The sequence below is a fragment of the Pongo pygmaeus genome, chromosome 7 (assembly GCF_028885625.2).
Source record: "Pongo pygmaeus isolate AG05252 chromosome 7, NHGRI_mPonPyg2-v2.0_pri, whole genome shotgun sequence".
Lineage (NCBI taxonomy): Eukaryota > Metazoa > Chordata > Mammalia > Primates > Hominidae > Pongo > Pongo pygmaeus.
The window spans coordinates 133,279,105-133,303,357 of NC_072380.2; the positions used below are offsets into that span (position 1 = coordinate 133,279,105).

A 24,253-nucleotide genomic window follows, 5' to 3' on the forward strand; every position below is an offset into this window, starting at 1 on the left:
CTGCACTTTAGGGGAGATTTTCAAGAGAGATTTTTACCACACAAGATTTTCACACTGACTTTCGAACTTACACTCAGCATAAAATGTGACTTCCATAGTAAATATTTTCTGAAAGACCAGACTTGAAAGAGGAAGAATCAAAGTGCTCTGAGGGCCACCTTCAGAGCAGGGGCTAGGTCCTACTTCTCATTCATTGCTTTTAAACACTGGGATCTTTCATGTCTCTCCTACTCCTCGATATCTCAATCTCCTTTTGGGAGAGACTTTTATATCAACCATTTGCAGGGTAGCATAAGTCTAATTTAGTAAATGTGACTTCTCGCTAGGGTATTTGCATTTTCAATCTTATCTTTTAATCCAGAAAGCAACACTTTACAATTTGCTAGAGAAATGCCAGGTGTCTAACCACATGGTGGATACGAGTTATTTTCTTAGGCAAAAGGCTTGTTACCCCTAGATAAAAATTGCACAGAGGAAATACAAAAGCTTATGTTCTTTTATAAACCTAAATACTGTAGGAACAAAATTATCAGTAGAATAAAGCATATTATTACCTGTTGAATTTCTGGCAACAAGCTTGTTGTATAACTTGGAGGAGCTTTCTTTTACTTACAAAGTTAAAATGAGGCAAGAGGGGCGGTTTGCAATGCCAACTCGAAGAAAAAGGGTATTTGAAAAGCCTTTAGGTTGGAAGAGTCATTAAAGATATGGAAGGCCAGGCATGGTGCCTCACACCTGTAATCCCAGCACTTTGGGAGGCTGAGGCGGGCAGATCACCTGATGTCAGGAGTTTGAGACCAGCCTGGCCAACATGGGGAAACCCCGTCACTACTAAAAATACAAAAATTAGCCCGGCATGGTGGCATGCACCTGTAGTCCCAGCTACTTGGGAGGCTGAAGCAGGAGAATGGCCTGAATCTGGGAGGCAGAGATTGCAGTGAGCTGAGATTGCGCCACTGCACTCCAGCCTGGGCAACAGTGTGAGACTCTGTCTTTAAAAAAAAAAAAAAAAGATATGGAAGTTCCGTGAATCTTATTGAGGGTAGAGTCTAGGACACTGTGAAGGGAAATGACTGCTGGCATGGGTGCCTACACACGGTTATTTAACATGTAGAGATTAAGCCCAATTCATTCAGGAGGGAGGAGGGCATTTTGTAATAAGTGAGTAAGAGTCACTGAGAAGCTGCTAGAGGATTCAAATGCAAGTAAGGCTAAAGAAAACAGAAAACATTTCTCTGAAGCCTAGCATAGGCTTTAAACGGATTGAGGGTAAGGTGAAAATTCATTAAGAAAAGGTATCTACAAGGAGCAAGAATGTATATTGTGTTTTCTCACTTGCTCAAAAGTGTTTGTGTTTCAAAAAAGAGTTTTTAGACTTGAAAGTGTTTAAACTTTAATTGCTTTAAGAAATTAAATAGCTCGGCCAGGCACGGTGGCTCACTCCTGTAATTCCAGCACTTTGGGAGGCCGAGGTGGATGTATCACGAAGTCAGGAGTTCAAGACCAGCCTGGCCAAGATGGTGAAACCCTGTCTCTACTAAAAATACAAAAATTATCTGGACATGGTGGCATGCACCTGTAATCCCAGCTACTTGAGAGGCTGAGGCAGAAAACTGCTTGAACCTGGGAGGTGGAGGTTGCAGTGAGCCAAGATTGTGCCACTGCACTCCAGACTGGATGACACAGTGAGACTCCATCTCAAAAAAATAAAAAAGAAAGAAATTAAATAGCTCATGTGAGGTGCCATGGTGTAATGGTGAGCACTCTGTACTCTGAATCCAGAAATTAAATAGCTCGCCCTGCCTTTTTAAAATTTTAACATCTGTATCAGTTGAGCATAGCTGGCAGGCTGCATGTTAAACTGAAAAAGGACATGGTTTGGGAGGCATACAAAGCTGTATTAGAACCCATTTTGTCTGACATTTGTTAAACTTTTTAAGAATCACTACTTCTTAAAAAGTAAGGTCGTGACCATCCTGGCTAACACAGTGAAACCCTATCTGTACTAAAAATGCAAAAAATTAGCTGGGCATGGTGGCATGTGCCTGTAATCCCAGTTACTTGGGAGGCTGAGGCAGGAGAATCGCTTGAACCCGGGAGGCAGAGGTTGCAGTGAGCCAAGATCGCACCACTGCACTCCAGCCTGAGCGACAGAGTGAGACTGCATCTCAAAAAAAAAAAAAAAAAAAAAAAAAAAAAAAAAGTAAGGTTGTGTTGTGAAGATTAAATAACCAATGCTCTGCACCTATCACAGAAACTAGCATATGGTTTGTGCTCCATTCTTACCCCTACCCTTAGTTTCCTCATTTTAAAAATATAATACCTACCCCATAGGATTAGGATTAAATATAGTAAAATATACAGAGCACTTTGTTCAGTATTTAGTACATTATAGTCAGCATTCAATAAAAACTGGTTCCCTTCTTCCTTCCCTGGCCTAACATGCTCTCATTTTCCATACCCTAAATTTCCATCCAGAGGACATCAACTCCGTCACGATCCAGAGCCAGCATAAATATATTGTAGAGGCAGAAGCAAAGTGAGAAAAAGATATGCCACTCTCATGGAGAATCCTAGGAGTTTCTGTGAATTTCCTACCAATATTTATTTTTTCTCCAGAGAGACTATAAAATTGAAGTAAATAATAACTGGGAAAATGCAATTTGTTAGAAAATCCACATTTGGTAGCTCAGGGTATGAGGAATGGAATTACTAAGAGAAAGGAACGAGGTCTAAGAAAACCTGGAACCAAGCTGACCAATACCCTGAACAGGGAGAGCTTGATGGGGAAGTCCAGTGTGTTCGAGAAGTAATAATGAAGGAGGCTTTTATTTATTTATTTAGACGGAGTCTTGCTCTGTCACCCAGGCTGGAGTGCAGTGGTGTAATCTCAGCTCACTGCAACCTCCACCTCCTGGGTTCAAGCGATTCTCTGTCTCAGCCTCCCGAGTAACTGGGATTACAGGTGTGCACCACCACACCCTGCTAATTTTTGCATTTTTAGTAGAGATGGGGTTTTGCCATGTTGGCCAGGCTGGGCTTGAACTCCTGCCTGCCTTGGCCTCCCAAAGTGCTGGGATTACAGGCACGAGCCGCTGCACTTGGCCAAAGGAAGCTTTCAGAGCAGCAGTGCCAATCTTTTTGGCACCAGGGACTGGTTTCCCCCACCTTTCAGGATGAGGTGGGGAATTGGGGATTGGTGGGAGATGGAGGGGGGGATGGTTTTGGGATGATTCAAATGCATTACATTTATTGTACACTTTATTGCTATTATTATTACATTGTAATATATAATGAAATAATTATACAACTCACCATAATGTAGAATCAGTGGGAGCCCTGCACTTGTTTTACTGCAACTAGATGGTCCCATCTGGGGGTGATGGGAGACAGTGACAGATCATCAGGCATTAGATTCTCATAAGGAGCAATAGAGTTAGAACTCTTGGGAGAATCTAACGCTGCTGCTGATCTGACAGGAGGCAGAACTCAGGCGGTAATGCGAGCAATGGGGAGCACTGTAAATACAGATGAAGCTTTGCTTGCTAGCTGCTCACCTCCTGCTGTGCAGTCCCATTCCTAACAGGCCACAGACCACTACAGGTCCATGCCCTGGGTCTTGGGGACTCCTGTTTTACAGGAAGGACTGTTGGTGTTCTGTATTATTCATCTCATCATAAAATTCTCATTGATTAATACAAAGAGAGAAGAGGAAAATTGATTTTTCAACTAACCAAGTGTAAATTCTCTAATATTTATATTAAAGAGCCTTGATTTGCAATCTGAGGAACAGCAGACATGTTGAATTATGTGTCCTTTTGGATATGCCAATACTGGCTTAATGAAAAGTACAGTACTGTATGTAAACTCTGAGATAAAGCAAACTGTCTTTTCACTACCTAGTGGGTATGCTGTAATAAAAGGATACTTTTCCCAGATAAAACTCAAGTGAAATACATCAGCTATCTGCTGTATCCATGTGTGTGCATGTCCTCTGGATGCAGTATTACACACCTTGAAATTATAAGTACTATGTGTAAATGTGGGAAAATGCATCTATATTATGGAAAAGCTCTGTAAATGTAACTCAAGGATGTTAAAGAAAAGCTTGAAAACAAAACCATTAAAATGTAGAGCAATTTTATGGCTGATTTTATTTCTTCTTTTTAAAAAATTCTTAAAATTTTCTCTAAGAGGCTGGACAGGGTGGCTCAAGCGTGTAATCTCAGCACTTTGGGAGGATGAGGCGGGTGGTCACGTGAAGTTAGGAGTTTGAGACCAGCCTGACTAATATGGTGAAACCCCGTCTCTACTAAAAATATAAAACTTAGCCAGTTGTGGTGGCATGTGCCTGTAGTCCCAGCTACTCGGGAGGCTGAGGCAGGAGAATCGCTTGAACCCGGGAGGCAGAGGGTGCAGTGAGTTGAGATTGCGCCACTGGACTCCAGCCTGGGTAACACAGCGAGACTCCATGTCAAAAAAAAAAAAAAAAAAAAAAAAAAAAAAAAAAAAAAAAAATTCCATGAGAAACATATACATCAGGTCCTTAAATATTTTCATTCCATTCAACATCATTTTATTATAACATCAGTGAGAAAAGAAATCCATTCCCGGGGAGGTTCACTGCCTGTGTGGAGTTGGCACATTCTCCCCATAAGTGCCTGGGTTTTCTCTGGGATCTCCAGTTTCCTCCTGCATCCCAAAGATGTTCCCGTTCAGTGACACGGCGTGTCTACATGGTCCTGGGGTGAGTGTGAATGTGGGTGTAAGAGTCTGTCCAGGGTTGGTTCCCGCTTTGGGCCCTGAGCTTCGTTGGGCCACCCTTGACTCTGAACTGGAATACGTGAGTTGGAAAATGAGTGAAGAAATGCATACAAATTAGTATAAAAAAATCATGACATCTACAGTAATCATGCAGATGTAGGACAATGAGTGCTGGTTGAAAGCGCTCAGGGAGCCTGCCTCATTTGTGATTGGTTTTGACCTGCATGGTGGGCGGGGGGTGCTCCTTACAGTTTTCACTGGGCAAACATTAATTATTTAATGAAACCACTGTGTCAGGAATTGGAGGGTTCTTGCTCTCATTGACTTCAAGAATGAAGCCACGGACCTTCGCGGTGAGTGTTACAGCTCTTAAGGTGGCATGTCTGGCGTTTGTTCCTTCTGATGTTCGGATGTGTGCGGAGTTTCTTCCTTCTGGTGGGTTCGTGGTCTCTCTGGCTCAGGAGTGAAGCTGCAGACCTTCCCCGTAAGTGTTGCAGCTCTTAAGGCAGCGCGTCTGGAGTTGTTCGTTCCTCCCGCTGGGCTCATGGTCTCCCTGGCTTCAGGAGTGAAGCTGCAGACCTTCTCGGTGAGTGTTACAGCTCATAAAAGCAGCATGGACCCAAAGAGTGAGCAGTAGCAAGATTTATTGCAAAGAGCGAAAGAATAAAGCTTCCACACTGTGGAAAGTGACCCGAGCAGGTTGCCACTGCTGGCTGGGGCAGCCTGCTTTTATTCTCTTATCTGGCCCCACCCACATCCTGCTGATTGGTAGAGCCCAGTGGTCTGTTTTGACAGGGCGCTGACTGGTGCCTTTACAATCCCTGAGCTAGATACAAAGGTTCTCCACGTCCCCATTGGATTAGTTAGATACAGAGTATGGACACAAAGGTTCTCCAAGGCCCCACCAGAGCAGTTAGATACAGTGTCCATTGGTGCACTCACAAACCCTGAGCTAAACACAGGGTGCTGATTGGTGTGTTTACAAACCTTGAGCTAGATACAGAGTGCTGGTGTGTTTACAATCCCTGAGCTAGACATAAAGGTTCTCCAAGGCCCCACCAGAGCAGCTAGATACAGAGTGTCGATTGGTGCACTCACAAACCCTGAGCTAAACACAGGGTGCTGATTGGTCTGTTTACAAACCTTGCACTAGATACAGAGTGCTGATTGGTGTATTTACAATCCCTGAGCTAGACATAAAGGTTCTCTACCTCCCCACCAGACTCAGGAGCCCAGCTGGCTTTACCCAGTGGATCCCGCACAGGGGCTGCAGGTGAAGCTGCCTGCCAGTCCCGCGCCATGCGCTCACACTCTTCAGCCCTTGGGTGGTCGATGGGACTGGGCGCCGTGGAGCAGGGGGCGGTGCTCTTCCAGGAGGCTCGGGCTGCACAGGAGCCCATGGAGGCGGGGGAAGGCTCCAGGCATGGCGGGCTGCAGTCCCGAGGCCTGCCCCGCGGGAAGGCAGCTAAGCCCGGCGAGAAATCAAGTGCAGCGCCGGTGGGCTGGCACTGCTGGGGGACCCAGCACACCCTCCGCAGCCGCTGGCCCGGGTGCTAAGTCCCTCATTGCCCGGCTGCTCCGAGGGCGGGGCCCGCCAAGCCCACGCCCACCCGGAACTCCAGCTGGCCCGCAAGCGCCGCGCGCAGCCCCGGTTCCCGCTCGCGCCTCTCCCTCCACACCTCCCTGAAAGCTGAGGAAGCCGTCTCTGGCCTTGGCGAGCCCAGAAGGGGGCTCCCACAGTGCAGCGGTGGGCTGAAGGGCTCCTCAAGTGCCGCCAAAGTGGGAGCCCAGGCAGAAGAGGCGCCAAGAGCGAGCGAGGGCTGTGAGGACTGCCAGCACGCTGTCACCTCTCACCACCACCACTACGACTGCTGTCACTGAATCACCAAAAATTGGGTAAATAATTATTTTACTTGTTTTTATTCATCTTTCTTAAATGCATGAGAAACTCACATTTATTTCATTGCTTAATATTAGAAGTGTTTCGAGTCTAACACCCAATGCCCGCAGGCTATAGCTATGGCGTAGCCCTTCTCAGAATAAAGTTAACTGATACACGTGGGATGAAACCTACACCTGTGGCCTCGTTAATCCCTTACACTGACACACTGGCCTCCAGCAAAGGAGATAGCAGAGATGCTGAGACCTGCCAGTTGAAGGTATAGGATCTTTTTGGACTCAGGGGTACTCTCAGAGGTTACAGAGAAGCTTCTGGCTTTGTTCAAATCCTTTCTCCCTTCCTTACAAAAGAACACCAAAAATCACTCACTAATTCTTTCATTCATTCAGTCAATCAATCAATAAAGATTTCTTCATTCACCAAGTGATATACTCATCAAATATTTATGGAGCACTGTTTTGGACTGAATTGTGTCCTCATAAGATTCATATGTTGAAGCCCAATATCTCAGTAATTGGAAACGGTGAAGTGGCTACCTTGTCCGGGGTATATCCCCGCCAGGAATATCCGGGGTTGTACCGCGCCAGGAAAATTTAGAACACGGACATACACTAGGAGTTTAGGAGTGGAGGTTTAATAGGTAGAAGAGAAAGGGAAACAGCTTCCTCTATAGAGAAAGGGGTCTCCGAGCAGAAAGGACCGGCTGGCAGCCAATGCGCTGAATTTTACAGTCCAGTTTGAGAAGGCGGTGTCTGATTTAGGCAGGACTCACAGATTGGTTCCATCAGGTATGACTTTTACATAGTACAGGGAAGGGCTGCTTGCCCTACCCTAATCTTCTTATGCAAATGGACTTTCCAGTTGATCTGTGCCATCTTGTCTGCTTCTTGCTGTACACGTGGCTGGCAGAGAAGGGAAGATGAAGCCGCCATCTTGAAAATGTCTAGTCTGTAGTTCCTGCCGGCATTCAGCCCTGAAAGCTCCCAGCTTGCTTGTTTATGTCTGCAGTTCAACTTACAGGCTGCTGTTTGTTAGAAAATGATTTGGGGCTGCTTTTCATTAAAAAGAACAGGCTTACTGAGGACTCCCATACCCTTGCTATCTGCCTAAATAATTCCTTCTTAACCCCTATAGCAATAGGACTTACAAAGAGGTGATAAAGGTTAAGTGAGGGGGTCCTAAGAGTGGGGCATTAATCCAATGGAACCGTGTTCTTATAAGAGGAAGAGAAGCCAAAAATCTCTCCCCCTCCCGTGCACTCACAGAGGAAAGACCATGTGAGGACACAGAAAGAGGGCAGCCATCCGCAAGCCAGGAAGACAGTCCTCACCAGAAACCAATCCTGACAGCACCGTGATCTTGGACTTCCAGCCTCCAGAACTGTGAAAACTAAATGTCTGTTGTTGGCGCCACCCAGTCTGTGGTATTTTGTTATGGCCCCTCTAGTAGACTAATAAGCACCTACTCTATACAAACTCAAGTCTAGGTACAGTGTGAACAGAACAGGCATGGATTAAGCCTCAAGGAGACACAGTTTAAAAGGAGAAATACTGTCTCCCCTCCTAATTCCCATGGCCTCTTTACTCCAAGTTGAGCTCCAGTTTTGGGGAGACTCATTGCTGGATTATGGAAGAGAGTCGGAACCAGCTTCTGGCAGATGACAAGCAAAGAATATGAGCCAGGTAGAGTGGATGGGTGGAGAATTATTCCTCCTCACTGGAGCAACCCGATCATTATAAAGATCTTCCTCCAGAGAGGGAATCTGAACTTTCAGGAAAAGCAATTCTTTAAAAATGGAAATCAGTGATTATGGCACAAAGACGAAGAAGGAATCTCACGTTTATCAACATATTTGTTATTTCATCCCTATCAAGGTGTTGGAAATAATAGATTTCACTTATTCTTTATATCATTCCCAACGAATTGCTTCTGATTATCAACAATAATAAGTTGGGGATGAAACATAGGAATGTGGACATTCATCACTATACTACCTTATAGTGACTGAACAGACAGCTGATTGCTGTACATATTATGGCATTGCAAGGATGAGTCAAGGCCATCGGACAAGATAAGATTAAGATCCTTTTTCTTTTGTTATGTGAGCCAGCAGGGCAATAGGAGTAGCGCCTCCAGAAAGAAATAGAGAAAAGTAGGGGAATAATTCAATTTATAAATGCTCTGTGAAATCTTTCTCTTGAGATTAATTTGCATTGGCATATTACCATCTCCCAGCCAATAAATAATATTGGATATATAATGTTGGATACTGTCTATCTAACAGCCTGCTTACTGATCATCTCCACTCCGATGGCTCACAGGCATTTTAGACTCCAGATAAGCTACAACCATATTGCATAAGGCCTTTAAGATCTTAAGAACCCAATACTTGAGTTCTAAGTTAAGTAACACCAGGATCCCCAAAGGGCCATGTCCACTGCAAAGGAGAGGAAGTTTATACTGGGAGTCAAAACAGTATTCAAAAGAAATAGTCATTTAGATTGGAAATTGAGGGTCTATATATGGAAAGGTTTCCTAACAATGCCAAAGACAACATGAGTTTGTCTGGAAAAGAGAAGATTTTGTGTGAGGAATGGAAAAGAGGGAAGAGTAAGCATAAATGTTTGCACTATCTGTGGAAGTGTTCAAGCATGGGTTAGATATTGACTTCCCCAGGGATGTTAGAGTATTCTCCCCTCAAAAGCCCATGTTTTCGTCAAAGCCATCTCTGGACCTTGGCTAATCTAGGCGAGAAAACCATACTTGGAGCAGATGTCTTGCTTCTTGGAAGCCAAGGTGAAGTAAGTGCCCTTCCAGCAACTCTGAGGTTGCCTAAGCTAGCAGCCAACAGAGGTTCTTGGGTGCTTACTCTGTAGGGATTGTTGCTTATGTATCAAAGTTGACAGCTCCTGGGAAGAAGATAGATGTTGGGGAAAACAAACTTCTGTTGACAGCAAAGTGATCTACTGGAGTTCAAGACCATTTGCCATCTGATCTCCTCTTTGATCTCTTTCTGGAGATAGGCATCCCTCCTCTGGATTCCCACACATCATTATCAATCCATTTACCTTACTGTTTCATGATCACCACCTGATCTCTCTTACTAGACCTTGCTCTCTTTCAGGGTAGGAGCCTGGTCTCCTCTCTCTTTAACTCCCTGGAATCTAGCACATGGTAGGTGTTCAATAAATGTTGGCTGGGTAACTGCATGAATACATGTTTTTCAAAAGGTTTTTAACGTGTGAATTCAGTTTTGCAAAGGAAAGTATACACATACAAACACACAACACAACACAATTCTGAAATAGTCTGACATTCAGGGCCAGTGAAATGGCCTCCTAATGTGCTCTTTATTTGTAGATCATACTTGGAAACACATTACTGTAGCCAGATTTTGGGAACTAATTCCAAGTAAATGTCAGCTGGACATTAAGATTTCATAAATCATCATTCGGACATTTGAAAAGGTAAGGCTAAAATCTGTCTGCCTGGCTTTTTCCCATTCTGCCAGGAACGGCCTTTTTACATTCCTTCCAAGATTCTTCCCAAAGATCTGTCTTGATCTGCAGTCTCAGGGGGACTCTGAAATAGCTATTATTTATATTTCAGTTATTTTACATTTTAAGCTATGTGTGTATCCTTAAAAATATGACCATCTGTCTCTTATATGTGGCAAGAACTAAGCTATAGTAATCAAGAAAATGCTGTCTCCCAAGAGAAGATAACTTTCTTACCCAGCCAGAAGAAAATACTGACACCCTGGGACGGGGTTTGAAGCTGCAATTCACACCCAGTTTCTAAGTATTATCTGAAACTGCTTGAGAAACCCAAGGACATGCTTTGTTCTTCACAAAATTGATTAGTTACAAAATTCAGAAACACATTCCCATGGTTGGAAGCAAAGCTACAAATCCCAGAAAGATTTTACATTTCCTATTAGCCAGGAGTGTGAATAAGTGAAAAAATAAATAGGACCGTATAATATCAGAGAGGGGCAACAGAATGAAGCCATAGGTAGGAGGAGGTGAAGCAGAAATTCAGAAACCCAGATTCAAATCCCAGCTCTACTACTCATTATGTGACCTTGGCAAGTTTCTTAAACTCTCCATGCCTTAGCTTCCTCAACTTCAAACTGGGGATAATAATATCGTCACCTCATGGTGGTGTTGTGAAAATTAAATAAGTTAATAAATGAATATTGCATGGAGCAGTGCTTGGCACAGAATACATAGTAATAGCCATTATTATCATTAGAACATAAATTTGATCAGGGTAGAAATTTTTATTTAATTATTCCCTGCTGTATTCCTAGCACCTAGAACAGTTCTAGGCACATAGCAGGCACTCAGTATCTGTTAAATGAATGACTAAATGAATAGCTAGAATATAAAGAGAACAATTTCCCAAGAAGTTTGTGATTAATGACTACTATATGACTCCTCTCCCACTCTCAGCCCTTCAACCAAACAAAGCAGTAACTAATGCTAAATCCAAAGAACTTGGGTTTATGTCCACTACATGCTAATTTCCGGATTAATTCAGCCCTGAAAAAAAGTGATCTTGAAAGGTAGCTGAGATTAGATGTTTTATGAGAACAGCCTAACATCCATTTCCTGCTGCTTCTTTTAAATCTATCTTTAGTGACTGGTGTTTTCAGTAGTAACTTGGTTGTTTAGGGAGGTAGAGTTACCTTCTTTTGGTCTGGAAGATAGAAGTTGCCTATTTTTTTGAAAAAGTGAAAGTTGTTAAGATTTTACATTCATGGTCAGCATGGATCCAATTTGAAGACTTGTACATAAATGGGTCCCTAAGCAAGGTAAAAATAATTTATAAAATGTCTTTAAATTACTTTAAATGCCCAAAGTGATGAATTCCATGAGGCTCAAACTGGCTACATGATAGGACCACTTGTGGGTCAAATCTTTGTCCAGGACATTGGGGAACTCATTCCTGCAGGACATCAGGCCAAGTGTTTCTCTCTCCACTGACAACTGAAGTATCAGATTGCGTATTGTTTCTGGATCTTCAAATATGCCCCCTTAGCCTGACTAGTTTTGAACAAAACAAAACAAAAAATCCCCAAAAACCTGTCTTTCAAGAAATGCTTTTGCATTAATTGAATTCTGGAGAAGTATCAGAGAATGTTGCATAAAATGTTCCATACAAAAACATTATTAATATCCTTAATTAAAACACAAACAGTTATAGCACACAGATTCAGCCAAATTAGTAAAATTACATATTAGGTAACTGGGTTGCTAAGCAATATTACATCCTTATTTTACTTAATTGCTGTAATTAGCATCTCCCAGCAGATGCCACAATGCAAGCCACAAAAAAAAAAGAAAAAAAAAAGCAACTGGCCAGATCCCTTACATGGTTCTGGCAATCTCAAATACGTTCATCCACTGGCCACCCCTAATGGAGCCTGGGAGTCAGCAGAACCTTCAGGAAAGAAATGAGGGTCAAAGAATGACTAACAAGTACCAAATTGTCAGGTGAGAAGGGTTTCCCAGGAACACGCTCTAACTCCCTGCATCATTTCCCCCAGCTAGGAGTAGCCAATCAATTGCCTCATTTATATTTTCTAACCTTTCATCTGGGCCGGGTGCGGTGGCTCATGCGTGTAATCCCAGCACTTTGGGAGGCCGAGGCAGGCAGGTCACCTGAGGTCAGGAGTTCGAGACCAGCCTGGCCAACATGGCGAAACCCTGTCTCTACCAAAAATACAAAAACTAGGCCCCTCCCCGCCCCGCCTCCCGGCGCGGGTGGCCGAGGCGTAGCGCTGCGACACCTGCACCCCTGCGAACATGGCGCTGCGAGTGGTGCGGAGCATGCGGGCCCTGCTCTGCACTCTACGCGCGGTCCCGTCACCGCCGCGCCCTGCCCGCCGAGGCCCTGGCAGCTGAGGGTGGGCGCCGTCCGTACGCTGCGCACTGGACCCGCTCTGCTCTCGGTGCGTAAATTCACAGAGAAACATGAATGGGTAACAACAGAAAATGGCATTGGAACAGTGGGAATCAGCAATTTTGCACAGGAAGCCTTGGGAGATGTTGTTTACTGTAGTCTGCCTGAAGTTGGGACAAAATTGAACAAACAAGATGAGTTTGGTGCTTTGGAAAGTGTGAAAGCTGCTAGTGAACTCTATTCTCCTTTATCAGGAGAAGTAATTGAAATTAATGAAGCTCTTGCAGAAAATCCAAGACTTGTAAACAAATCTTGTTATGAAGATGGTTGGCTGATCAAGATGACACTGAGTAACCCTTCAGAACTAGATGAACTTATGAGTGAAGAAGCATATGAGAAATACATAAAATCTATTGAGGAGTGAAAATGGAACTCCTAAATAAACTAGTATGAAATAACGCAACCCAGCAGAGTTGTCTTAAATTAGTGGTGGATAGAAGACTTAGAATAGCAACTTTTAGCATTACCGATGGGGAAAAAAAGCTACTGTTAACACTGCTAATGAAAGAAAATGCCCTTTAACTTTCTAATGATTATAGATAAATATAATATGCGTCTTTTTCACAATATCCTATGATTTTTAGACTAGGCTCTAGTGTTCAGAATTCATGAAATTATCCATGGTAAAAACTAGTTATAAAAATTACATAATTCAAAGATAACATTGTTATTCTTAAGCCTTATATAATATTGTAACTTGCATGTATCCATACCTGGATTTGGGATGAAATACTTAATGATCTTTCCGTTGGAAATAACTGGAAGTGAAGAGGTTTTTGTTGCTTGTACAGTGTCAGATGAGGAACACCACTATCTTAATTTTGCAATACACTGCATTTGCTGGTGCTATTTTTATACAGTGAAGCAACAGCTTTGCAGCAAAATAATAAAATACTTCTTCGTTAACCAAAAAAAAAAAAAAAAAAATTAGGCTTGGTGGCAGGCACCTGTGATCTCAGCTACCGGGAGGCTGAGGTAGGAGAATCACTTGAACCCTGGAGGCAGAGGTTGCGGTGAGCCGAGATTGCGCCATTGCACTCCAGCCTGGGTGACAGAGCGAGACTTCGTCTCAAAATAAATAAATAAATAATAAATAAATAAATAAACTCCTTTAATCTGAATATGGTGGTGAAAGAAAGGCAAGGTCCCATGTCTCAGAAATTTGATATTGAGGGATATTGACTATAAGAAATGAACAACTTAGTACAGGTGAATAAGCAGCAAAACAGCTTGGAGTCAATTCCTTACTATTCAGTGGCATTATCCAGGTAGATTTCTGGAGACAAGTGACTGTCCTCCATACCTTTCTTTGTGCCCTCGTGACCTGCCACAGCCATCTGCCAGTAGTATTATGGACAGAGAAAAGCGGATGTTCACCAGGTGAAAGGTTGTGTGGATGCATTATCTTGTTTCATTTCCACAACGCTTCTTTGAAAGTGGCATTATGAGCTGCACTTTATAAACAAGGAATCCATGGTTCTATGCAGTGAAATAACTGCTTAGGATCCCACAGTTAGTGTCGAGAATTTGAACCCAGGGCTATATGACTACAGAGTCCATACTCTTTCTATCACACAAAAAAAGGGCCAAGCTCCAGCTCACCATCTATAGGTGGGGAAGGAAACGGAAGGGAAAGAGGCTGGGTGCAGTGGCTCACGCCTGTAATCCCAGCATTTTGGGAGGCTGAGATGAATGGATCACTTGAGGTCAGGAGTTCAAGACCAGCCTGACCAACATGGTGAAACCCCATCTCTACTAAAATACAAAAATTAGACAGGCATGGTAGCACATGCCTGTAATCCCAGCTACTTAGGAGGCTGAGGATCGCTTGAACCCAGGAGGCGGAGGTTGGAGTGAGCCGAGATTGCGCCACTGCACTCTAGCCTGGGTGACAGAGTGAGACTCCATCTCAAAAAAAAAAAAAAAAAAAAAGAAAAAAAAGAAACTTGAAAGGAAAGATTACAATGCAGACTTCAGGTCATCCATGGGTTTAATTTATCCCTGTGCTGCTCTTCTCCAGAGGTAAACAAGACTTATAATCTGATGGATATTCTCACGTCATGACAGTCCAACATCTTGGGAAATTTTTCCTTTGAAGTTAACTTTTTTTTATTATTTAGCACTCTTGGAGCTATACTTTTTAAATAATTTTTTGAATCTTTTAATTAACTCATATATTCTCTTGTCTAACTGTGCTTTAATTAGTTCAACATATGTCCCATTGTGTGTGTAGAATACACAGTATAAAAAGATCTTCAGGAATGTCTCCATGTATGGTAATGACTAAAATCAGTCCTATTTTAATGGAAAATTGAAACCATGAGCAAATAACCTGAACAATCAGCTCTTATAACACTCGGCTTTTCCTCTGTTTCATACTGCTTCCAGATATTCTCCTACCATCAGCCCTGGCTACTATGTTGGCCACTTATTAGGAGCCTATGAAGTTTCTCTAATGAAATGAACATTCCTGCCCCAAAGAGGAAGCCATCTGCAGGCCTCCTGTCTGTAGAGCTGTTACAAGTAGCATTTAGAGCTAGCTCTGTTGTGTGTGCCAAGGAGTTCCAGTCTCCCAACTCCATCCTACCCTCCCCAAACCCATCCAAACAGCCAACAATTTAATTAACCTCAGTCCTTAGAGCTCGATTACTGTGATTTAAGACACTAGGATTCCCAGATAAAATGCAGAGTCAAATATGTCAAATTACTTACTTTAATTTCAATTATTTTCTCTCATCTGTAACAATTGCTAACATTTATCAATCACTTATGTCTCAGTCATATGCTTAATATTTACACATGCTATCTCAATCAGTCCTATCAATCACTGTATGAAATGGAAGATACTCCCGCCCCCTTTGTTCAGATGAGGAGACTCTGATTCTGAGAGACTGGTATTTTGCCCAAGATCGCATTGCAAGTAGAAGTCTCAGGATTCAATACCTGGTTTGTCTGATTTCAAAGTCCATGGATCTCCTCACTCTTCTTATATCGCACCCACAACTCCTGAGGGGCTCCTGGTTAGCAGGAGGGAGGACCGGAGACCAGACACTGGAAGATCACTAGGTATATGGGGACAAATGGGTTGGCTGGGTGTGGAAGACAAACCCTACACTTTTCAGTTTGACAGCATGTAGATTATTGGGCATGTAAATTTCTTCAAGCCGCCCCAGGCAAGCCCATAGAATATGCCCCACATTCTCTACCAGTGAGGATGCCTCCCAGGGTTAGCATGGAAACCACAGGCTGATTGTAATTTAATGTTTGACAAATGCAATTGGCCAAACTTTCTAGTGAAAAGAATTCCTAAAATTTCTGAGGCTGGCTGGCCTGAGGCAGCTGCTACTTTTCGCACTTAGAAATGGGTTAATTGTGGGCAACCTGGTTGGGTCCCCATCCACCCTTCCACGCTGTGGAAGCTTTGTTCTTTCGCTCTTCACAATAACCCTTGCTACCGCTCAAAAAAAAAAAAAAAAAAAAAAAAAAAAAAAAAGAAAAAGAAACGGGTTAGTTGCTTAGGCAGCAAGGATTACCCATCAGGTTTAGCAGAAATATTCAGCATGCCTGGTTCCCAAGCCGTCTGGGGGTAGAGAAGTGCACGTTCTTCAGTTCCCCTTTCAAGGCAACCCCACACCCTTCCCTCAGGCCCATGGGACAATAAACTGGGCTCAGAGCGGTGTCACCCTTTTTACAAGCTCTGTGTTCCCGAAACTCCCACCAGCCACTGGGACTGGGTGTGCAGAATTTCTGGGTAAAACCTCCTCTATAACTCCAGAAATAATGTGACCTTAATCCTCACTCTCTGTAGACCCATCTCATTTGCCAATTATGATGACAGTGACCAAAAAAACCAACACTCTTACTCCATACAAGTGAGCATACCTTTTTTTTTTTTAATGTTCAGCAATATCAAATAAACTTTGGCTAAGCAAAAAATGTTCTCCCAAGGACTCATAAAAAGCTGAGGAATGAGAATTGCTAAAATTACAACATGTTTGCAAACTTCCTGAGCACACTGCTATAAATTGTACCACCAATGGACTCATAGGGGCACCACTGAAGTTTGGCAGTGGAAGAGGAGAGATGACTGCTCGTAAACATCTCTGCATGGCAGTTGACACCAAGAACATGTTGTGAGCATTTCTGGTGCCACTTCTATGAAACACAATCAAATTTTCATCCTCCTGAAAAATATAAATTAGATGTGCCTGGGCCTAAAAAGAAAAATCCAAGCAAAGAAACACATCAACTATGAACTCTTTGAGGGAATAACTTGATTCAGAAGAAAACTGTTTCTTACTGGCTGTAGTCATGGCCATTCCCTTTTGTGCTAGAGAAAAGACTGAATGAAGCTCCCTAGCTGTGCTACAGGGAAGAGAAGGAGACTGACAGTCACCTGGCCCTACTACGTGTGTTTATGAAAAATAAGGCTGGCCGGGTGGGGTGGCTCACGTCTGTAATCTCAGCACTTTGGGAGGCCAAGGCGGGTGGATCACTTGAGGTTGGGAGTTCGAGACCAGCCTGACCAACATGGTGAAACCCCATCTCTACTAAAAATACAAAAAAATTAGCCAGGCATGGAGGCTCACACCTGTAATCCCAGCTACTTGGGAGGCTGAGGCAGGAGAATCACCTGAACCTGGGAGACGGAGGTTGCAGTGAGCCAATATCATGCCATTGCACTCCAACCTGGGCAACAAGAGCAAAACTCTGTCTCAAAAAAAGAAGAAGAAGACTGTACATAGGTCATTGCTATGAATGGCATTGTGCCCCTTCTTTCCACACAATTAATGTGTTGAAGCCCTAACCTCCAAGGTGACTGTATTTGAGATAGGGCCTAAGAGGAGCTGGTTAAAGCTAAATGTGGGGCCCTGATATGATAGGATTAGCATCCTCAAAATGATAAGAGACAATAGAGAGCTTGCATTCTCCCTCCATGCACACACAAAATACAGATCATTTGAGAACATTAAAATAGGGCAGCAGTCCCAGGAAGATGGTCCTTACCAGAAACTGATCATGCTGGCACCTAATCTGGGGCTTCCAGCCTCTAGAATTGTGAGAAAATAATTATCTGTTGTTGAAGCCACCCAGTCTATAGTATTTTGTTATGGTTAATACATTCATCATATTTTAATTTTCATAACTGCCCCGCAATAGATATTACTATTCTTTTTTTTTTTTGAGACAGAGTTTTGCTCTTGTTGCCCAGGTTGGAGTGCAATGGCATGATATCGGCTCACTGCAACCTCTGTCTCCCAGGTTCAGGTGATTCTCCTGCCTCAGCCTCCCAAGTAGCTGGGATTACAGGTGTGAGCCTCCATGCCTGGCTAATTTTTTTGTATTTTTTAGTAGAGATGGGGTTTCACCATGTTGGTCAGGCTGGTCTCAAACTCCTGACCTCAGGTGATCCACCCGCCTCGGCCTCCCAAAGTGCTGGGATTACAGGTGTGAGCCACTGCGCCCAGCCTATGATTCTATTTTTTAGATGTGGAAACAGATCAGAGAGAAGACGTCACTTGCTTGTGGTCATAAACTGAGGCTTGCCTGGGCAAAACTGCAGTGTGCACCCAGGCCTGTCAAATCTGATATGATGAAACATTGTTTTCTCTCTCTACCAGCAAATCCAATGGTCTTCCATTTATTAAGCAGATATTTTTGGAGACATTTTGTTGGCGTATTTCTTAATTTTTTAGTTTCTGCTAACAGGATGGATTTAAAAAATTTTTTTTTAGCAGGTGGTATAATGATGACCTGTGAATTTTAGTTGGTTACAAATTTTCAGTGTGATGGAGTTGTTTTAAAAATATAGCCAATGCACTTATAAACCCGAAAACAGAAGAGGGGTTAACAAATTAGAAAATACTAAATTTATTTAGCACTTGCCATGTGTCAAGCACTATTCTAAGCAGTTTACATGATCTAGTGTAATCCTTATAACAACCCTATTAGGCAGGTATAGATATTGGGCACATATTACTGATGAAGGACATGAGGCAAAAAGAGATGACAAAACTTGCCCAAAGCTCCAAGGCTTGGTAAGTAGCAAGGCTGGGATTTCGGAGCCAGGTTGTCAGTTTCCAGAACCCATGCTCTGGAGCATTCATGTGATGGACACTATGCAGCCATGAAAATAAAGCTAGGAAAGAATACAAAATACCAGTGAAAGTGCTAGAAGGTCATCTAAGTGAAAAGGAAGGGCAGCAGCACATCACATTTAGGAGCTGTTGATCACTCTGTGAGGGCCAGGACCCAGGACAGCCTTAGAACTGACCCATTGGTGGTCATCACAGCTTGTGGCCAAACAGCGCTTCTGAAGAAGCACAGGGGAAGAAGAACCATGTAATTGCTGTGGAGTGCCCCTCCCACCATGCTCTGGTTTGAACGTTTGTGTCCCCCCAAAATTCATGTTGAAACTGAAGCTCCAATGCAAAAGTATTAAGAGGTAGGCCCTTTAAGGAGGTGACTAGGTCATGAAGGCCCCACTCTCACGGATAGGATTAGTGCCTTATAAAAGGACTTGGGGAGCCGGGTGTGGTGGCTCACGCCTGTAATCCCAGCACTTTGGGTGGCTGAGGCAGGCGGATCACTTGAGGTCAGGAGTTCGAGACCAGCCTGGCCAACATGGTGGCCTATTAAAATACAAAAATTAGCCAGGTGTGGTGTCTCTGTTAAATACAAAATTAGCCGGTGTCTCTATTAAATACAAAATAGAGACTGGTTGTGGTGTCCCTATTAAATACAAAAAGTAGCCAGTGTCTTTATTAAAAATACAAAAATTAGCCAGGTGTGGTCTTGGGTGCCTGTAGTCCCAGCTACTTGGGAGGCTGAGGCAGGAGAATCACTTGAACCCGGGAAGTGGAGGATGCAGTGAGCTGAGATCGCACCATTGCACTCTAGCCTGGGCGACAAGAGCAAGACTCTGTCTCAAAAGAAAAAAAAAAAAAAAAGGTTGGGGAGGCTTGGGTAGTCTGTTAGTCCCTTTTTGGCCTTCCACCCACGTGAGAACACAGCAACAGGCTCCATCTATGGAACTGAGAACACGACTTAACCAGACAGCAAATCTGCTGGCACCTTGATGTTGGACTTCCCAGTCTCCAGAACTGTGAGAACATTTCTATTATTTATAAATTAGCCAGGCTAAGGTATTTTGTTATAGCATCCCCAAATGGACTCGGACACACCACAAACCCCTGAGAAGATGGGAGGCAGCAGCACACAATCTTCTAAATCAATAGTTCTCAAACTGTAGCCTGTGTCAGAAACACCTGGAGGCTTGTTAAAATCAAAGATGGACCGGGTCCCATCCCCAGAGTTTCTGATTCAGTTGGTCTGGGGTGGAGTTGAACATTTGCTTGTTTAACAGTCCCAGATGGTGCTCCCGCTGCTGGGTAAGCCAGAAACTCTAGGTCTCTGATTCTATCCACAACTCTGTCCTCACTCTGCGTGATTAGGGGTAACAATTCCCTTGATTGTTAGCTGGAATAAGAGGCCACCTGTTGCATGATTTGTCAGGAAAGAATATGATTTTATATATGATACACTCAGCCAATTCTAAGAGCCATGGAAACTCTAGGAAATAAGGACATGCTCTTAGGAAGCTGCATAGAATAGTGGATAAGAATCAAAAGGTAGAAACAGAATCTCAGGTCCATCTCTTACTGTTACTGTTGCATGACTGTGGTAAGTAACTTAACTACTTAGTTCCTCAGTTAACTGATCTGTGAAATAGGAATAAAACCTTAACCTTATGGGGTTGTGAGGGTTGAATGCGGTAACCCTGAGAAACATTTTCCTGATGTTTGTTAAAAGCACATTCTCCTGATCCACAACCCCAGCCTAAGCCAGAATATCTAAGGCAGGGTTCTGAAGACCTGAATCTTAATAAACAGCCAGGTAATTCTCATTGGGCTAGGTTTGCAAACCCTAATAGAACCCACCTAAAGCACGTAGCCTTGATCTATGCCAAATAAGGGCCAGCCACTACTTCATTACAGGGTTGATCTACTTTTTTTTTTTTTTTTTTTTTTTTTTTTTTTTTTTTTTTTTAAAGAGACAGGGTCTTGCTCGGGACCCAGGTGCTGGAGTACAGTGGTGCCATCATAGCTCATTGCAACCTTGATCTCCTGGGATCAAGCAATTCTCCCACTTCAGCCTCTTAAGTCACTAGGACTACAGGTGTGCACCACCATGCATGGCTAATTGTTTTTTATTTTTTTGTAGAGACAGATCCCCCATGTTGCCCAGGCTAGTCTTGAACTTCTGGGCTCAAGCAATCCTCCCAGCTCAGCCTCCCAAAGTGCTGGGATTACAGGCATGAGCCAAAGTGCTCAGCCCAGCTTGATCTATTTTGAAAATAATATTACCATGGACTTCTTGATAATATCACCCAAGGTGATTAGTTAGTAGACACAGTATAATAAATTTTTTAAAAACATAGCTCTATATCCGTAAGTAAAAATTACACCACATCTTTATGATTTGTGCATATTACTATTTATAAATTAGACCTCAATACAAGATTTTTAAAATAAATTTTTAAAAACAGGAATGGATCCTCTTCTTTAGAAATATACAAAGACAAATAATACTACTAGACAGATTACATACCTATGTGGTCATACATAAAGGATACGGTGCTGTGTATGGCTGTATAGAATGCATCGGAAGTAAATGAAAGAGTCACTTGTTGAACTTAAATAAGTGGCTAAAAAAGCAGTCAATGGAAGTGCTGGGGTAACCTCTGCAATGGAAGGATTCTGTTTCCCTTTGAATGCTACCACTTCTGGCACGGACTGTCCCCCACAACCTGCCAGAAACCAACAGCATCAGCCCAGCTTCCCACCTCAGAGAGCCACCTTTATCCACAAGGAGGTAAGAGTTTCTATTTCAGCTGGGGTGGACCCTGCCTCCTACTGCAATTCATTGGGAAGCTCAGCCTGGAGCTGCAAAGGGGCTACATCTCCCTGGCATCATCCCACAGAGAAGGCAGGGGTCATTTTTTTCCCATTGTTTGCTTTCTAAAAGTCTTTTTCTAGGTACATCCACAGGGTCTTGGAGAGAAGTTGATCAGGACTGATGCTCTGGTAGCTAATGCTCAAGCCAAAAGGTCAGTTAAAAATCTATTTTACCAAAGTATATTTTCCTTTGGCTTTGGAGACAATGGCATTCCAGTGAGTGTGTTTCACAGATAGGGATTCTGACAGAGGGAGCTGGGGTGATGAGGCTGGGGTTAAGCACTCTTCTGGAGGAAGGAAGACTAGGATGCAAACTCCCAGCTCTGCCATTTCCAGGCTGCTGCCCAGGAGCAGGCAAAAGCTCAGCTACTACTTCGAGAGGATAGAGTGAGAATGAATAGCCAGTGCCACCTAAGATCCTGGACATACTCTGCCTCATGGGCTACCAGCCAGAGACCAGGGCAATCCTTACAGGCCTAATTGTATCATTCCTCACAGGGCTAATATCCATACAGAATAAGATTTCCTCTTGCAGTTCAGTGGTTAAGCTGGGTAATTTGGGAGAGGGACAGTGAGTTGAGGGGACAACTATTACAACTGGGTCTCATTTATGGTTGCATCGTAGACACTGATTTTTTTTTTTTTTTTTTACTACATCTTCTGTTTTGTTTGTTTGTTTTTGAGATAGAGTCTTGCTCTGTTGCCCAGGCTGGAGTGCAGTGGCGCAATCTCGGTTCACTGCAATGCCGCCTCCCAGGTTCAAGCGATTCTCATGCCAAAACCTCCAGAGTAGCTGGAATGACAGGCACCCACCACCATGCCTGGCTAATTTTTGTATTTTTAGTAGAGATGGGGTTTCACCATGTTGGCCAGCTGGCCTCGAACCCCTGACTTCAGGTGATCTGCCTACCTCGGCCTCCCAAAGTGCCAGGATTACAGGTGTGAGCTACTGCACCCAGCCTGCATCTTCTATTCTAAATGATCACAGTGATGCACTGAAGAGGTTTCCATTTCCTGTTTGCATATTGGATGCAGGCTTATGGGTTTAGGCTATTCATCTGCTTTACTGTCAGTTCAGACCTGGCACCCCTGTCACTTGTGAACCTGTAGCACACACTTTCAGTGCTCCACTCAAACCTCTTCAGGTCCCATTTACTGTTTCTGCACATCCATCCCTCCTTCTGGGCCTTTGCTTTTAAGGAATCACACTTAGGACTTTCCTGCTTGTGCAGAAGCCTGAAGAGCCTGCAAGATGACTTCTCTCCAGGCAGCCTCAGCTGTCCATGGACTGCTGTAGGAATGTACAGGTCCAGTCACTTGCCTGAGTCGGGACAAACTTGGAAGGAGTCATTTACATGCTCTAGGGAAGTGCTGTCTGATAGAATTTTGGTGGTGATGGGAATGTTCTAGATCTGTGCTGTTCGAAATGGTAGTCACTAGCCACAGGTGGCTATTGGACCCTTGAAATATGGCTAAGGAGGGTGAGGATCTGAATTTTTAATTTCATTTAAATTTAATTACTTTAAGTAGCCACATCTGGCTAGTGGCTACCATGCTAAGCAGTCTAGCTCTCAAGACCCCTGTAAGATCAGGCTGAGGCTGAGACTTTGCCTGAAATCCTAGTCTCCTTGGCTCCTCTCTTTTTTTGTCCTTCCCCACCTCCCTTCCAGGCTTCTGCTGGGAGCATTTGCTTAAGAACTCACTGCCACTTCAGTCCTTGTTGCCTTTTCTGCTTCTGAGGAACCAGACCGAAGGCAGAGCCTTTCTCAGTCTTCTTGTCTTACCAGGGGGTTGAAGTCCCAGTGCTAAACCTGGTTACAGGATAGGAAAGCTGAGAAAAAAACAAAAGAGGGGAGGGTCCTGGGGAGCAACTTATCTCTTCCTGTAGCTAAGTACTTTGTGTCCTCACGGAAATTTGGTTTTATTTTTATTTATTTATTTTTCTTTACAATGGAATCAGGATCACTGCAAAATTGTTTGGATTCAGCAGTCACTCCTTTGACATTTGTTATTTGACACCAAATATAAAAATATCTACCCAGATCACATCCATGACTCTTATCATCCCCAAAGACTCCTGCTGTTCCCCATGGTTCCAATTTCAAAAGGTACAAAAGGATACACTAGTGAAAAGTCTTCCTCCCCACCTCTCACCTCTGTGCCAACCCCCAGTGGTACCAAGGCACAGGTGTGCAAGTGACACACAGTCCCAGAACTGGAATCCCACCTCCATCTATCAGAAGCTACACCACCTGGGGTGATTCCTGAACTCTTCTGAGCCTCAGGTACCTAATCTGCAAAATAGGCACACTAATAGAGGCCTTGCAGAATGGATACACAAGTTGTAAGCGGTAACTTGTGTCAAGTGCTGGGTACTTAGTGAGTATCTGATTCATTTCCCCTCATTCCCCAGGGCCGTATGCGGTGCTCTAACTGGGCCACGCAGCACTGAATGAGCTCTGCGCTTGGATCTCCCCTAAGTCTGGAGTGCTCACGCCCCTCTCTGGGCTCCCTTCCCTTGTTCCTCTGGTGAGTTTTCCCTCAGGCTTCAATTCAACATGACTTCTACTGCAAGGAGTCCTCCACCACTCTCCAGGCAGAGTTTGGCATTTTTTGTTGTCTTTACTGCAAACGGTTCCTTATGTGTTCCTGCACATCAACACAC

The 24,253-nt window shown here is 43.6% G+C and overlaps 1 protein-coding gene and 1 pseudogene across 1 annotated transcript in view; one reads left to right on the plus strand and one right to left on the minus strand.

Moving 5' to 3' along the window:
- SNTB1 (syntrophin beta 1) overlaps window positions 1-24,253 on the minus strand; it is a 289,632-nt gene that overhangs the window by 13,830 nt on the left and 251,549 nt on the right. The window lies entirely within an intron of this gene.
- LOC129042189 (glycine cleavage system H protein, mitochondrial-like) lies at window positions 12,475-13,151 on the plus strand (annotated as a pseudogene).